Raw genomic sequence first — 16,739 nt, 5'->3', positions numbered from 1 at the left:
GAATTCTGTGGCATGTTAATCCCCACATTGTGGTTCATCATTGCTTGCATACCTAACTGGCTTTCTACTACTCACACTTCTTGTGTCTGCTTTTGGGGCATCGAGAACTGTGTTGATTCAGCTTGAATCAATGTTGGTCTCTGATAGTTTTGTCCTCCCTGCGCCATTGAATCAGAAGTCATTCCCATGTTATGCTCATCACAACAGTGCCTTTGAACCTGTGGCTGATAGTTATCAGCAGGTTTCAATGTCGGCACGTCTGGGTATATTCTCTGAATCTGTGGTATTTGTGGTGAGAAAGGCATGTCGGAGCTGCTCGGCCTCTGAGATATTCTCAAATTTGGTGTTACATTACCCTGTATTGGTTCTGGAGGGGCAGTACTAATGCTTGGGCCTTTTTCGCTTTCCACGTATGGTGGTGGGCGATCATTCAGCAATTGTATAATGAACTCTTCATCATCTGACTCGTCTCCCCTTTTCGAGTTTCTATTGTTCTCTCTCTCTCTGGACTGACTCCTGTTTGTCTTATAGGTGGCTTTCCTTCCTTCCGTCTCCGCTTCATCAGTAATCGCTGGAAACAATTTAATCCCCTGCAATACGTCTGATCTCCAAACCTTTTGTGTGTTGTCCCATCTAGCATCCGCTAGTGTCTTTTCTACTTTTCTTATTCTTGTCTCAAATTTCTTTTGTTGTTGGTTTCTAGCTATTAGCTCCCAAATTGCTGGTGCCTCAAACTGTGCTGGTCTTGGAGGTACTTTCATGTCGTATAGCGCAAATCTCAGATTTTCTAAAACTCTTAGATTAAACGACCCGTGGATAGGGAACGCTACACTTTCATGTTTCTCTGCTAATTTGCACCATTGTTTTAACCAAAGACATGGCGCTACACCCTTTTCTTCAATGACAATGTAAGCTGGTGTACCCTCAGGCGGTGTTTCTTCTCCTACATTTGCTTTAATATAAACATCTTCCCTCATGGCACTCTTAAATGCTTTGAAAAATTTAATCTTTCCGTCTTTTGTTTTTCTAAAATATGTAATCAATAAGTGACTTTAATTCCCGGAATACTCTTCGCTTGCCTTTCCTCTTCCAATTGCGCTTCACGGACTGCGTCCAATCCGTGCGCGACCCTTCTCACCAACCGACCTATCCCAGCGCGGCTCCTAGTGACGTCACACTCACACACTGCGGCTGACAAAGTCCCGCGGCTTGTCCTCTTTTCATTCGGCTTCACTCATAAACTAATTTCTGCAATATAACGCGAGCACTTAACCAAAAGAATAAAACAGATCTGTCGGTTTACTACAGGAAAGGTAATACAATCGCTTCAGAAACCTTAGGGATTTTTCACTAGCCTCGGCAGTTATTCCATCTTTCTCGGTTTCCCACTTTCGCAAGCAAAATTTGACCCACAAACTTTACTCTTAACTGATCAATGAACTATTCTAGTGCACTTTAGAATTAGTCAAATCTCAAAGTCGAAGTTTTCTTTCACTCTGCAACATTCATACCGACTTGTTGACCACGCCCGATCAACCTATTAAACCTGACCAGATCACAACATCAAACAAGTGTCACATACACTTTTCAACATACTCCGGAGTCTCTTGACCTCGCAGGGCCCGTCTCAACATCAACAACCACGTGGACAATTTTTTTCTGCTCAAAGCGCTACACACACACGTGAAGTTCGACGACTTCCCTACTCTCACACCTTTGGAGTAACACTCTTCTAATATCTTTTAACCCCCCTTAAAATCCTCACAAACTTCTCAATTAATCTGCGGCGATAAGCTGTGCAAGCGCGAAACCCTAACTTCACTCATACCGTCACTAGAAACGCTGAGACCATTCTCATACCTCCATGTTCCTCATTCGCAAGCTCTGAGATTCCGGGAAAGTCATTGGGGACTTAGGGCATCATCGTCTCTCCAACTTGTTTTATCAAAGAAAATTCTAACTTGACTCTGTCTATTGTTCGGATGGGGTCCCAAAGGGCTAAACCATCAATCTCTGCTACCATCTACTGATAACGCGTCCAGCCCTTATAAATTACCTGTACCTGGACACGTCGGAGGTCGCTGAATCTTTTAACCGAGTCGGGCTCTCCTCATCCTAAAATAGTCGAGTCACTCAGATCAATAATCAATAACTATTGCAATCGGTAATCAATACTCAATTAATAGATCAATATAGCACATCAGAAATCAATAACAGTTGGTATTTCGGCGCACCATGACCTTTCAGTCATGAATAACCACACCAGTTTATTAAAAGTTAGTGAATTTATTTCCCTATATTAACAAAGCTAACACGATGTATATAAGTCTCAAAACCAAATGATATATGTATATGAACATTACTAGCTGTCCATAACGGCAGAAGAAACGCAATCTACGCAAAATCTGGATGATGATACACTCAGTTATCGCAATGCAAATCACTAATATGAATAACTGTATTTGACTAATTTCATACATTGGTCAGCATAACAAGATTTCAATTTAGCATGATACATTGAATGAATACCTCGACTAACCTCTAATTAGCATCGGCATGTGGGGCTTCATGCAAAATGAATTTAGTCAACACAAATTTGGAAAACTTCTAACTAGGACCCTATCAAAATAACAGTTGGTACCTAAAAGGAAAAACACAATGCATAATACATTTATCCCTTCATATTTACCAAATACAATCAGCATTCAAGAAAAGTCTTCGTCCTTCAGGTACCGGTTGATCAGCATGGGGCAAGTTTCAAAGGGGCAAAGTTAAGGGCAAGCTTCCTTGCAGCGGCAAGGGGAATGGGGCAAAGTTACTGCATGGGCAAGACGGGGCAAATCAAAGTTAAAGTCTCTAGGGTGAGAATTCTTAAAGTCTCTTTCTCTCAGATAGAGAAAGGGGCATCAGGGTATCGTCCAAAATGGAGTCTGGCATCTGGCTTCAAACTGGCATCGAGGAAAATGGCTGACTTCTCTTTGTCCAGTGGGTTTAAGTAAGAAACATTCCAAATTCTGCAGGGTCTTCCATTGGAGGGTTCATAGGTTGGCTTCAAATTGTCCAATGAAAATTGTCTTTTACTAGCGCTCATTTATGCATACGCTGTCCTTGGAGCCTTGGAACACAAGTTGTAAAATGGGTTGCCAATTGTTTTACTATCTGTACCTTCATTGTCCGCACCTGCAGACTGACCTTGTATCAAAGGGGATGAAACCGGCCTAGTACGAAACCTTGGAGATAAGTGTATCAGTCAGCTCTACTGGAAAAATACAACTTCAAGCAAGAATATATATTTCATTAGTTCAAGGAAAAAAAAACACGCAGTTAGAATTTGAGACCAGGCAACTAGGCCAAAGCCTGTACTAAATTTAAGCTAAGCAAAACGGTTTTCAAACAAGAAACCATGGCATACATTTGCAATTATGACGGATTACTACATTTTCAATACTTCATGATTAATATAGCTCGTTTACAATGATGGCGAACTATCCCGAGGGCACAATTTCCCTCGTACATTATTTTCTTTACTAAAATCACACTTCATTATATGTTTTGATTACACAATATGTATGAATATATGTCGGACCTTCTTTTTCTACGTCATCAGGGGTTATGGAGGCCCCAGCGGTTCAGGGGGCACCCAACCCTTTAGAGTGGTCTCTGACCCTTCAGGGGGCCCCCGTTGAGCCCCAGATCAATCACTATCTGTCTGATATGGGAGAATCAGAAGTCAATCTTCACATTCTGCAGGGGGCTCCATCATTGAGAGTGTGGGTATACCACAGGAAGGAACGAACTAATATAAGAATATATTTATATGCACTGTGCATAAAATACACATTAGTTAATTACAACAGAGTATTCAAATTAGTGCAGAAAGCTGGTGTCCTGGACATTTTCAAGCCCCGTGATCCTCGAATCTCTATTACCTTGTGGACATCTCCCTCTTTCCGGAAAACTGCAGAAACTGCAAATAACTTTCCCACTATAACTAATTTGTGATAGTAATTCCAAATTACATTTGCACACCACATCTTATCATGAAATACTCAAGGTTTGACATTCCATCGCCCGAATCTGTGTCCTAGCAAACTAACCACAAGTACATGGCTTGTCATTCATCTCTATTCCAACACTGAACATGACGTGTCCTTAAAACAAGCAACGGACAACCATGCAACGAGAGTAATACAAAAAATGGCAAAGGCCTTTGGTAATATAGCCATACAAGTATTACATCACAGGTATCCCTGCTAGGATCCAGACCTGTTTAATCTCTCTGCATTCAGTAGAAATTATACTAAACAATACTCTGGAACCACTGATCTTCACTGAGCCAGACACAATGGCCCTCATTCTGACCCTGGCGGTCGGTGATAAAGCGGCGGCCAACCCGCCAACAGGCCGGCGGTCCAAAATATGCAATTCTGACCCTGGCGGGAACCGCCAACACAACCCGCCGCATTAACACTCCGCCCGCCACGGCGGAACAAACAAACAGCGCGGCGGTCCCCGCCAACAGCCAGGCGGCAGACAATGTACCGCCCACCCTATCACGACCCACCAATCCGCCACCTTTTCCGGGGCGGGAGCACCGCCGATAAAAACACGGCGGAAACAGACTACGAACGGAAAAACGCTCACCTCCACATACTCCACGCGAGATTCCGGCAGTATGGAACCCGAGTTGCAGGTCATCCCCGCACTCCTATACCTGCTCCTGTACCAGGAGCACGCCCGGCGGCGCGGAAGACATCGGTGAGTACTGCACCTACGACACAGGGGAGGGAAAAGATTACCGGCACACACCCACCCACCCACACCCACTACAACACACACATCAATGCATTCCCACAGATCACTGTCACAACCCACAAACCCCCCCCTCCGAAATAATGCAAAGACCAAAAGAAGAGAACTTAAACGGGCAGATATATTGAAATATGGACAGCAGTAATCCCAATAAATAAATAAACTATGTACAAAATATATACAGCTACTAAATGTAGTCCAACCACTGTCCGTGGACCACAGGGGTCCTGAGCAAAGGGGCAAGGCCCAGTCCCACGACAAGAACTCCACGGAGAGAACACTACAGGGGCATCAGAAAGAAAAAAGGACAGGCACCTCAGGGGGAAGGGAAGGGGGGGCACCTCAGCAACTTGAGTACACGACGCCAGATCCACGAGGGGACTCCATGACCACTGGCCCATCCTGGGGAGAGCAAAGCCACAGTCCATACAGTCTATACAGTGGGTGGCCTGCCCACTGGGCCATCCTGGGGAGTGCAAAGCCACAGTCCATACAGTCCATACAGTGGGTGGCCTGCCCACTGGGCCATCCTGGGGAGAGCAAAGCCACAGTCCATACAGTCCATACAGTGGGTGGCCTGCCCACTGGGCCATCCTGGGGAGAGCAAAGCCACAGTCCATACAGTCCATACAGTGGGTGGCCTGCCCACTGGGCCATCCTGGGGAGAGCAAAGCCACAGTCCATACAGTCCATACAGTGGGTGGCCTGCCCACTGGGCCATCTTGGGGAGAGCAAAGCCACAGTCCACACAGTCCATACAGTGGGTGGCCTGCCCACTGGGCCATCCTGGGGAGAGCAAAGCCACAGTCCATACAGTCCATACAGTGGGTGGCCTGCCCACTGGGCCATCCTGGGGAGAGCAAAGCCACAGTCCATACAGTCCATAGGACATCCTGCAGCCCTGCCCGAGACAGATCCTGCCCTGCCACGTCTGCCAAAGGGCCAGCGGTTCTTGCCTTGAAGGGCCCAGTTCAGCGGTTCTTGCCTTGAAGGGCCCAGTTCAGCGGTTCTTGAGACGGCGGTCCCCAGCGGAGCGGTGCTGGAGACGGCGGGGCCCAGTTCAGCGGTTCTTGCCTTGAAGGGCCCAGTTCAGCGGTTCTTGAGACGGCGGTCCCCAGCGGAGCGGTGCTGGAGACGGCGGGGCCCAGTTCAGCGGTTCTTGCCTTGAAGGGCCCAGTTCAGCGGTTCTTGAGACGGCGGTCCCCAGCGGAGCGGTGCTGGAGACGGCGGGGCCCAGTTCAGCAGTTCTTGCCTTGAAGGGCCCAGTTCAGCGGTTCTTGCCTTGAAGGGCCCAGTTCAGCGGTTCTTGAGACGGCGGTCCCCAGCGGAGCGGTGCTGGAAACGGCGGACATTCTATGGCCAACTGCTCATTGCCTGGTGGTGCCCTCCTGGGCAGCGGGGATGGTGCTCCTTCAATGCCCACCTGGGCTGTGGGTGGTGGGGCCCTCCTGGCCAGCTGGGCTGGGTCCTCCCTGGGCAGCGGCTATGTGGGTGGTGGGCTCTCCCGGGGCAGCTGTGCCGGTTCCTCCCGGGGCAGCGGCTATGGGGGTTGCGGGCTCCTCCTGGGCAGCTGTGACGGGTCCTCCATGGGCAGCAGGCCTGCTGCCTGACTTCTCCGACTTGCTGCCCTTGCCCTCCTTAGTCGGGAGTCTGTGGCCCTTTCCTCCCTTTGGAGCTGTGGCTGTTGACGGTGGCTGGCTAGTGTCCTGGGGGGATATCGAATCCGGGCTCCGGCGGCGGCCCTTCCGCCTTCTGCTCCTCTTCCCAGGGGGTGGGCTGGCTGTCCCCTTGCTGCTGGGCGAAGATCCAGACCTGCGGGCTGGTGGGCTCCAATACCCCTGCGCCCTTGTCAAGGGGGCTGCAGGGCTGGTGGTGGCTGAGGTGCTCTATTTACCCCGACGAGAAGGAGGGGGGGGCTCAGGGTCAGGAAAGAAGGTAGCAGTAGAGAGATAGATTTTCTTGGGACAATGGAGAGTGGTAGGTACAGTGGGTATGGGAGTGGAGGGAGAGGATGTGGTTGTAGGCGAGACAAGTTTGCTGTCTTTGGGTGCAGGTGCAGGAGCGGGAGGCTGTCGTGAGGTGGATGGCTGTTGGGTGGGTGGGTGGCTGCGTTTGTGTGGTGTGGAAGAGGGGGTGACAGACACAGTGGGAGAGGACACAGGGGACGTGTAAATGGCAGTGAGGGTGGTGACTGCACGTGTGCGGACTGTACTGGAGGGTGTGCTGGTGATGGAAACACTGGCTGATGGTGAGGTGAATGAAGGTGTGAGTGTAGACGTCACAGGGAGGGAGGAGGGAGACGAGGAGGTGGGGGTCACAGAGGTGGAAGTGACTGTTGGCATGTCTACATCGGAATGTTGCTTGTGTGAATGTCTGCGTGATCTGTGGTGCTTGTGTTTGGATGAGCTGCTCTTGGGTGTTGAGGTGTGTGCAGGCTGGTCTGATGGTGTGGGTGGGACAGGCAGAGGAACAGGAGACTGGGAGGAGGGAGTTAGTAGAGGGAGGCAGGAGACAGGGACAATGGCTGCCGTCAGTGCTGAGGCCAGAGCCTGGAACGATCGCTGATGGGCAGCCTGACCCGAATGAATGCCCTCCAGGTACGCATTGCTGCGATGAACCTCCCTCTCCACCCCCTGGATGGCATTCAAAAGGGTAGTCTGCCCAACAATGAGCGTTCGGAGGAGGTCAATGACCTCCTCACTGAGGGCAGCGGGGGTAACAGGGGCAGGGCCTGAGGTGCCTGGGGCGAAGGAGATGCCCGGCTTCCTGGCAGAGCGGGCACGGGGCGAACGCTGAGGGGCTGCTGGGAGGGCGGAGATGGTGCGCTGGGTGGCGGCTGTACCTGTAATGGCGGGGGGCACGGATGGTGCCACCCCCGAGGACGTGTCCGTGTCGCTGCAGGGTCCAGTCGTCCCCGTTGTGGAGCTCCCCTTGCCCTCCGTCTCACTGGTCCAGTCAGACTCTGTGGCATGGCCCTCCTGGGCCATGTGAGATGCAGCTCCCTCCTGCCCCGATGCCACTTCTCCTCCGCCTGATGATGCTGATGCACACAAGCACAGAAAGACAAACAAAAAGGGGGGGGAGAGAGAAATAAAGAGATTTTGAGTACATGGATCACCGGTACAGTTAGCGGACATGACAGACACAGATGCCCCCTGCACTAAGTTGTGCACTTGGGGTCCGCTACGCATTCCGTGGAACATGCCCTACACGCCTAGAGTTGACAACTGCACCCATGGATGACACGGCGCAGGGATGGCTGTACTGACACACTACTGAGGGTGGTGGCTGGGGACACAGGGGTTTACGGGGGTGCCCAGCCTACAGATATCGCCCTGGCCTAGGGGGACCCACAGCCCTCCTCCCCCACCCAGACACCTCCACTGCGCGACAACAGAGTAGATAATGCTTGTACTCACCCCCTTGTGTCTGCTGTGCTGCCCTCACGCGCCCATCCAAATCAGGGTAGGCCACCGCCAGGATCCGGAACATCAGGGGGGTCAGTTGACGGCAGGCACCCCGCCTACGTTGGGAGGCCATCCCCAGCAGAGACTCGGCGGTCTTCTTGGTCCCGCGGCGGATGTCCTCCCACCTCTTGCGGCAGTGGGTGCCCCGTCGATGGTGGACCCCCAGGGTCCGGACTTCCTTGGCGATGGCACGCCAAATCCCGATCTTCTCATGGGCGCGGACCTATGTGACACGTACAGGGAGGGAGAAATACCATGTTCAAGTTTGTCTGCATTTTCGTGGCCAGTGGCCCAATGCCCCCCATCCCCGCCAGGCCCCCCGCCAGGCCCAACATGCCCCCCATCCCCGCCAGGCCCCCCGCCAGGCCCAACATGCCCCCCATCCCCGCCAGGCCCCCCGCCATGCCCCCCGCCAGGCCCAACATGCCCCCCATCCCCGCCAGGCCCCCCGCCAGGCTCAACATGCCCCCCATCCCCGCCAGGCCCCCCGCCATGCCCCCGCCAGGCCCAACATGCCCCCCATCCCCGCCAGGCCCCCCGCCATGCCCCCCGCCAGGCCCAACATGCCCCCCATCCCCGCCAGGCCCCCCGCCATGCCCCCCGCCAGGCCCAACATGCCCCCCATCCCCGCCAGGCCCCCCGCCAGGCCCAACATGCCCCCCATCCCCGCCAGGCCCCCCGCCAGGCCCAACATGCCCCCCATCCCCGCCAGGCCCCCCGCCATGCCCCCCGCCAGGCCCAACATGCCCCCCACCCCCGCCAGGCCCCCGCCATGCCCCCCGCCAGGCCCAACATGCCCCCCATCCCCGCCAGGCCCCCCGCCAGGCCCAACATGCCCCCCATCCCCGCCAGGCCCCCCGCCATGCCCCCCGCCAGGCCCAACATGCCAGCCAGTGGCCCCAAATCCATATTGAATTAAACTCACTTGTTGGTCTGGAGGACCGTAGAGTAGCGCATACTGGGGGAGGACCCCATCCACAAGTTTCTCCAACTCCTCTCCAGTGAAGGCAGGGGCCCTTTCCCCAGTCGCAGCAGCCATTGTCCCTTCCAGACCGAGGTCACAGCAACACTTGCAGTATAGGTCCTCTCCTGTGAAAGTTCGAGTCGCAAGTGGATAAGTAGATAGAAAATGGCGGTCACGCCCGCGGCGGTGCGTACCGCAGCGGTGCGTACCGCCACCGCCGGCGCCCTTCGCCATTGGCTCCTGAAACCCATAGGCTTCAATGTTAACCAATGCGGCTTCGCGCCGCGGTCTTCGACCGCCGACCGCCGCGGTGTGCCACGCCAGCGCATTGACCTCACATCCCATTGTCACACTTCACAGGTCAGGCAGCCGCCATTTCGAGGGTCCACATGGCTCAATTTCAACTGCGTCACACAGGCCTAGGCCTTGCATAGCCACTCAGACACGCCATTCACTGCATAGAGAATCGTTTACTGTGCAAGCTGTGAGTACGTACCTGTGGGTTGCTTGACTCTGTGCTCCATGTTGTCCTTCCTAGGCACCGTCCGCTGGGTTTGGCGAGGAGACGGATGAATCCTCGCGTGTACCGACCGCTGGTGGACCTGTCGACAATGGAAGAACGCCACATTATCCTGACCTACCGGCTTGACCGTGCCACTATACATGAACTGTGTGCCCAGCTGGAGCCCGACCTGATGTCCCCCATCCGCCAACCCACAGGGATTCCCCCTCTGGTGCAGGTCCTGTCAGTACTCCATTTCTTGGCAAGTGGGTCATTTCAGACAACAGTGGGAATTGCTTCTGGGATGTCTCAGCCCATGTTTTCGAAGGTGTTATCCAGAGTGTTGTCTGCCCTGATGAAATACGTGAGGAGCTACATCATTTTCCCTGAGGTGGGCGAATTGGCTACAGTGAAGGGTGATTTCTACGCCCTTGGACATATTCCCAACGTCATTGGTGCCATTGATGGGACCCATGTGGCTTTGGTTCCCCCAAGAGACAGGGAGCAGGTGTACAGGAACAGAAAAAGTTACCATTCCATGAACATCCAGGTGGTGTGTTTGGCTGACCAGTACATCTTGCATGTAAATGGCAAGTTCCCTGGGTCAGTGCATGACGCCTACATCCTGAGGAATAGCAGCATCCCTTACGTGATGGAACAGCTAGAGAGACACCGTGTATGGCTATTGGGGGACTCTGGGTACCCCAACCTGTCGTGGCTACTGACCCCAGTAAGGAATCCCCGGACCAGGGCAGAGGAACGGTACAATGAGGCCCATGGGCGTACTAGGAGGGTGATCGAACGCACCTTTGGCCTCCTAAAGGCCAGGTTTAGGTGCCTGCATATGACAGGTGGATCCCTAATGTACTCACCTAAGAAGGTGTGTCACATCATCGTGGCCTGCTGCATGCTTCACAACCTGGCTTTGCGCCGCCAGGTGCCTTTCCTGCAGGAGGATGGTCGAGACGGTGGTGTAGTGGCAGCTGTGGAACCTGTGGAGAGTGACGAGGAGGAAGACGACGGGGCTGAAACAGACAACAGGGACAGAATCATTGAACAGTACTTCCAATAGGACACAGGTAACAATTCAAACATAATTTAGTAAATGTGAACTACTCTCCTGCATCTCTGCTGCCTGTCTATTTGCCCCAGTGTATGATGACTGAGTTGTGGCTTTTCCCTCCCTATTTCAGATCTGGGGTCCCCACTACGAGTCCTGTGCTTCGTTTCCCCATGGACTACAGCCTTGTGGCAGCTGTTTGTTGACTTCACTATGTACAAGGACATATTTGCACTGTCATGTCAATTACAATATTTTGAAATCACAGCCAGACTCCAGATAGTTTTGTGCTAAATGGGTGTTTATTTCAGTGCTCAAAATGGGATGGGTGGTTTCAAGTGGGTGGGGGCTATGGTGAAGGAATGTCCATGGCAGAGTCCAGAGTAACAGTCACACAGGTGCATTGTCCAGAGGCCTGTGGAGAGATGGAGCATGGGCAGTTCAAGGATGGACAGGGTGACAATGTGGGACAGTGGGATGACATCAGGTGGTATCCTTTGCTGGCGGGGGTCTTGACATCCTACTCTGTCTTCTTGCGAGATCTCAGGGCCCTCTTGCAGGGTGGTTCTTCTCCTGCAGGAGGTGGGGGTCTGGTGGGCTGCTGTTGTGCGGGGGCCTCCTGTCCACTAGCGCCGGCGGAGGTGGTTGGCTGTTCTTGGTCCAGGCTAGTGGCAGGGGCCCTTTGTTGTTGTTGAGTGTCCGTCCTGGTGTTGATGAGGTCCTGCAGCAGCCCTACCATGGTAACCAGGGTGGAGGTGAGGGCTCTGATGTCCTCCCTGTACCCCCGATAGTGTTCCTCCTGCAGTACCTGGATCTCCTGGAACCGGGCCAGTACCGTCGCCATCGTCTCCTGGGAGCGGTTGTATGCTCCCATGATGGTGGTGAGGGCCTCGTGGAGAGTGGGTTCCCTGGGCCCGTCCCCCCCCTGTCGCACAGCTGCCCTCCGAGTTGCCCTGTTTCCCTGGGCCTCTGCCCCCTGGCCGGTGTGCCCACTACCACTGCCCCCAGGTCCCTGTTGTTGTTGGGGTGGTGGGTTATCCTGGGTGCCCTGTAGTGGTAGACACACCGCAGATTGACACGCCGTGGAGACAGAGGCATGGGCCCGCTGGGTGGGAGCTGTGCTGGTGTTCCCAGAGGGGTTTGGGTCTGTAGTGGCCTGTGCCTGTGTGAGGGGAACCGACTGTCCAGAGGTCCCAGATGGTCCGGGCTGGTCATCGGTGTCCAGGTCGACAGAGCTGCTGTCATCGCTGACGGCCTCTTGGGTGGGGGGTGTGGAGTATTCTGGGCCCTCCGTGGCGGTGTGTTGACGGTCGGGTCCTGCAGGGGTATAGAGGTATGGTTATAGTTTCAATGTGTGGCATATGGGTGTATCTGTGGGTTCCCGTGTCCCCAAGTGCTGGCATTCGTGTGTGGGGGCTTTGGTGAGGGTGGCTTGTGGGGGGGATGTGTATATGCATTGGGCATGCTTTGGTGATGGGTGTCCATGCTTAGTGGACGCATGCAGGCCTAGGTTTTGGGATGTGTGGGTTGTGATGGTGAGACATTGGCAGGGAATAGGTGTGCTGGGGGTGGGGGTGAGGATGGTGGTGGGGGTGAGGATGGTGGTGGGGGTGAGGATGGTGGTGGGGGTGAGGGTGGGGGTGAGGATGGGGGTGGGGGTGAGGATGGTGGTGGGGGTGAGGGTGGGGGTGAGGATGGGGGTGGGGGTGAGGGTGGGGTTCGAGGATGGGGGTGAGGGTTGGGGTATGATTTGGCATGCAGGTGGGGGGGAAGCAGTAGTGAAGCTTCAACTTACCAGTATCCATTCCTCCGCCGACTCCTGCGAGGCCGTCAGGATGCAGGATGTTCAAGACTTCCTCCTCCCATGTTGTAAATTGTGGGGGTTGAGGTGGGGGTCCTCCGCCAGTCTTCTGCACGGCGATGTTGTGCCTGGATACCATGGAACGCACCTTCCCCCGTAGGTCGTTCCATCGCTTCCTGATGTCTTCCCGATTTCTGGGGTGCTGTCCCACAGCGTTGACCCTGTTGACAATCCTCTGCCATAGCTCCGTCCTCCGGGCAATGCTGGTGTATTGGACCTGTGTGCCGAATAGCTGGGGCTCTACCCGAACGATTTCCTCCACCATGACCCTGAGTTCTTCGTCTGAGAAGCGGGGGTGTCTTTGGGGTGCCATGGAGTGGTGTGTATGATGTGTGGGGTGGAGTATGTGTAGTTAAGTGTGTTGAGTGTGGTGGTGTGTGTTGTTTTGTGTGTGGATATTGTGTGGGTGATGGTGTAGTGTGCCTCTGTGTGATGGTATTCTGTAATCGCTGCTGTGTCTCTCAGTGCTTCTTTCTGAATTTTTGGTCGTAGGGGTTTGTGGGTGATGTGGGTGTGTGTTTTATATTGTATTGTGTGTGTGGGAGTGGTGTGTGTATGTGTATCAGGTGTGTGGAATTCAAATCGGCCAATGTGGCTAAGTTTTGTTCGTTTGTGTGTATTCTGACCGCGGCGGTGTGTACCGCCAATGGAAAACTGCGTTTGAAAGACCGCCGCGTGGATTCGTGGGTCGTAATGGCATGGGCGTATTTCTGTTGGCGTGACGGTGGAGGTTTGGTCACCTCCACTTTTCCGCCGACCGCTGGTCTGGCGGTCTGTTGTGGCTGTCGGATTTTCAGAGGTTTGGCTGCTGCGGGTCAGAATGACCGTGGCGGGTTACCGCGACCTCGGCGGAATTATGGAGGATTTCTGACCGGCGGTAGGCGCCTTTTACCGCCGAGGTCAGAATGACCACCAATGTCACCAGACCACCTCGATTCCAAACTGTTCGGGGTAGAGTAAATAGATTTTGCTCCGGTCCGTATCAATGGAAGAAACGTTCTACAGTGTAAACATGGAGGAATGGTGAAATCATATGCAACACCTGTACTGCCCATAAATTAACTGAATTAAATGAAACACAAAACCATTTTTACATGTAAAAAGTGGAGACATATTTGTGTTATTTTAAAAATCAATTTGCTGCATCTTCCCCTTTCACAAACAGAAGATGTTTTATTCTGGATTGCACAAGCAGGAAAAAAGGTGAAGTTTCTATGACATGACTCCAACTAAGTGAGTTAAGTGCGTGCTGTTGAAAGATGAGATGATCAAATGGTCAAGAGTTTGCTTTATAGCAAGGCTGACACGGGTTTCCATCTTGATGAGATTGGTAAACTCAGAAACATTAAAGGACATATTTACAACCCCTAGCACTACAGGAGCATCACTTTTAGCAACGCTCCAGTGGCGCTCTGCGCTGCTCCATATTTATAAGGCAGCGCTAAGCCACTTTTTGTGGCTTAACCCCTTCGCTGCCAAGCCTTTTCCCCCTCCTGTGCCGAGCCATTTTTTGGCTATTTGGAGCAGTTCGCGCTTAGGCCCTAATAACTTTTTGTTCACATAAGCTACCCACGCCAAATTTGCGTCCTTTTTTTCCAACATCCTAGGGATTCTAGAGGTACACAGACTTTGTAGGTTCTCCAGAAGGAGGCCAAGAAATTAGCCAAAATACATTGAAAATTTTGATTTTTTCAAAAAAATGGGAAAAAGGGGCTGCAGAAGAAGGCTTGTGGTCATCAACAAAGGGTTTGCGGTGATAAAATCACCAGCTTCCCAGCTTTCAGGAACAGGCAGACTTGAATCAGAAAACCCAATTTTTCAACACAATTTTGGCATTTTAGTGGGACATACCCTATTTTTACGATTTTTTGTGCTTTCAGCCTCCTTCCAGTCAGTGACAGAAATGGGCATGAAACCAACGCTGGATCCCAGAAACCGCAACATTTCTGAAAAGTAGACAAAATTCTGAATTCAGCAAGGGGTAATTTGTGTAGATCCTACAAGGGTTTCCTACAGAAAATAACAACTGAAAAAGAAAAATATTGAAATTGAGGTGAAAAAAACATCAATTTTTCTCAATGTTTTACTCTGTAACTTTTTCCTGCAATGTCAGATTTTCGAAAGCAATATTCTTCTGGTTGCGGGAATATATAGGGCTTGTAGGTTCATCAAGAACTCTAGGTACCCAGAGCCAATAAATGACCTGCAACCTGCAGTGGGTTTTCATTCTATGCCGGGTATACAGCAATTAATTTGCTGAAATATAAAGAGTCAAAAATAGCTATCAAGAAAACCTTTGTATTTCCAATATGGGAACAAGATAAGGAGTGGTTATTTGCACATCTCTGAATTCCGGGGTGCCCATACTAGCATGTGAATTACAGGGCATTTCTCAAATAGACGTCTTTTTTACACACTGTCTTACATTTGGAAGGGAAAAATGTAGAGAAAGACAAGGGGCAATAACACTTGTTTTGCTAATCTATGTTCCCCCAAGTCTCCCGAAAAAAATGATACCTCACTTGTGTGGGTAGGCCTAGCGCCCGCGACAGGATATGCCCCAAAACACAACGTGGACACATCACAGAAAACAGAGCTGTTTTTAGCAAAGTGCCTACCTGTAGATTTTGGCCTCTAGCTCAGCCGGCACCTGGGGAAACCTACCAAACCTGTGCATTTCTGAAAACTAGAGACCTAGGGGAATCCAAGATGGGGTGACTTGTGTGGCTCGGACCAGGTTCTGTTACCCAGAATCCTTTGCAAACCTAACAATTTGGCTAAAAAAACACAGGTTCCTCACATTTCTGTGGCAGAAAGTTCTGGAATCTGAGAGGAGACACAAATTTCCTTCCACCCAGCGTTCCCCCACGTCTCCCGATAAAAATAATACCTCACTTGTGTGGGTAGGCCTAGCGCCCGCGACAGGAAACGCCCCAAAGCGCAACGTGGACACATCCAAATTTTTGAAGGAAAACAGAGGTGTTTTTTGCAAAGTGCCTACCTGTAGATTTTGGCCTGTAGCTCAGCCGCCACCTAGGGAAACCTACCAAACCTTTGCATTTCTGAAAACTAGAGACCTAGGGGAATCCAAGATGGGGTGACTTGTGTGGCTCGGACCAGGTTCTGTTACCCAGAATCCTTTGCAAACCTCAAAATTTGGCTAAAAAAGCACATGTTCCTCAAATTTCTGTGGCAGAAAGTTCTGGAATATGAGAGGAGCCACAAATTTCCTTCCACCCAGCGTTCCCCCACGTCTCCCGATAAAAATGATACCTCACTTGTGCGGGTAGGCCTAGCGCCCGCGACAGGAAACTCCCAAAAGCGCAACGTGGACACATCAAAATTTTTGAAAGAAAACAGAGGTGTTTTTTGCAAAGTGCCTACCTGTAGATTTTGGCCTGTAGCTCAGTCGCCACCTAGGGAAACCTACCAAACCTGTGCATTTCTGAAAACTAGAGACCTAGGGGAATCCAAGATGGGGGGACTTGTGTGGCTCTGACCAGGTTCTGTTACCCAGAATCCTTTGCAAACCTCAAAATTTGGCTAAAGAAACACATGTTCCTCACATTTCTGTGGCAGAAAGTTCTGGAATCTGAGAGGAGCCACAAATTTCCTTCCACCCAGCGTTCCCCCACGTCTCCCGATAAAAATGATACCTCACTTGTGTGGGTAGGCCTAGCGCCCGCGACAGGAAATGCCCCAAAGCGCAACGTGGACACATCCAAATTTTTTAAAGAAAACAGAGATGTTTTTTGCAAAGTGCCTACCTGTAGATTTTGGCCTGTAGCTCAGCCGCCACCTAGGGAAACCTACCAAACCTGTGCATTTCTGAAAACTAGAGACCTAGGGGAATCCAAGATGGGATGACTTGTGTGGCTCGGACTAGGTTCTGTTACCCAGAATACTTTGCAAACCTCAAAATTTGGCTAAAAAAACACATGTTCCTCACATTTCTGTGGCAGAAAGTTCTGGAATCTGAGAGGAGCCACAAATTTCCTTCCACCCAGCGTTCCCCCACGTCTCCTGATAAAAATGATACCTCACTTGTGTGGGTAGGCCTAGCGCCCACGACA

Source organism: Pleurodeles waltl, chromosome 3_1, assembly GCF_031143425.1.
Source record: "Pleurodeles waltl isolate 20211129_DDA chromosome 3_1, aPleWal1.hap1.20221129, whole genome shotgun sequence".
NCBI lineage: Eukaryota > Metazoa > Chordata > Amphibia > Caudata > Salamandridae > Pleurodeles > Pleurodeles waltl.
The sequence above is the reverse complement of the archived record's forward strand: the minus strand, read 5'-3'. Positions refer to the sequence as shown.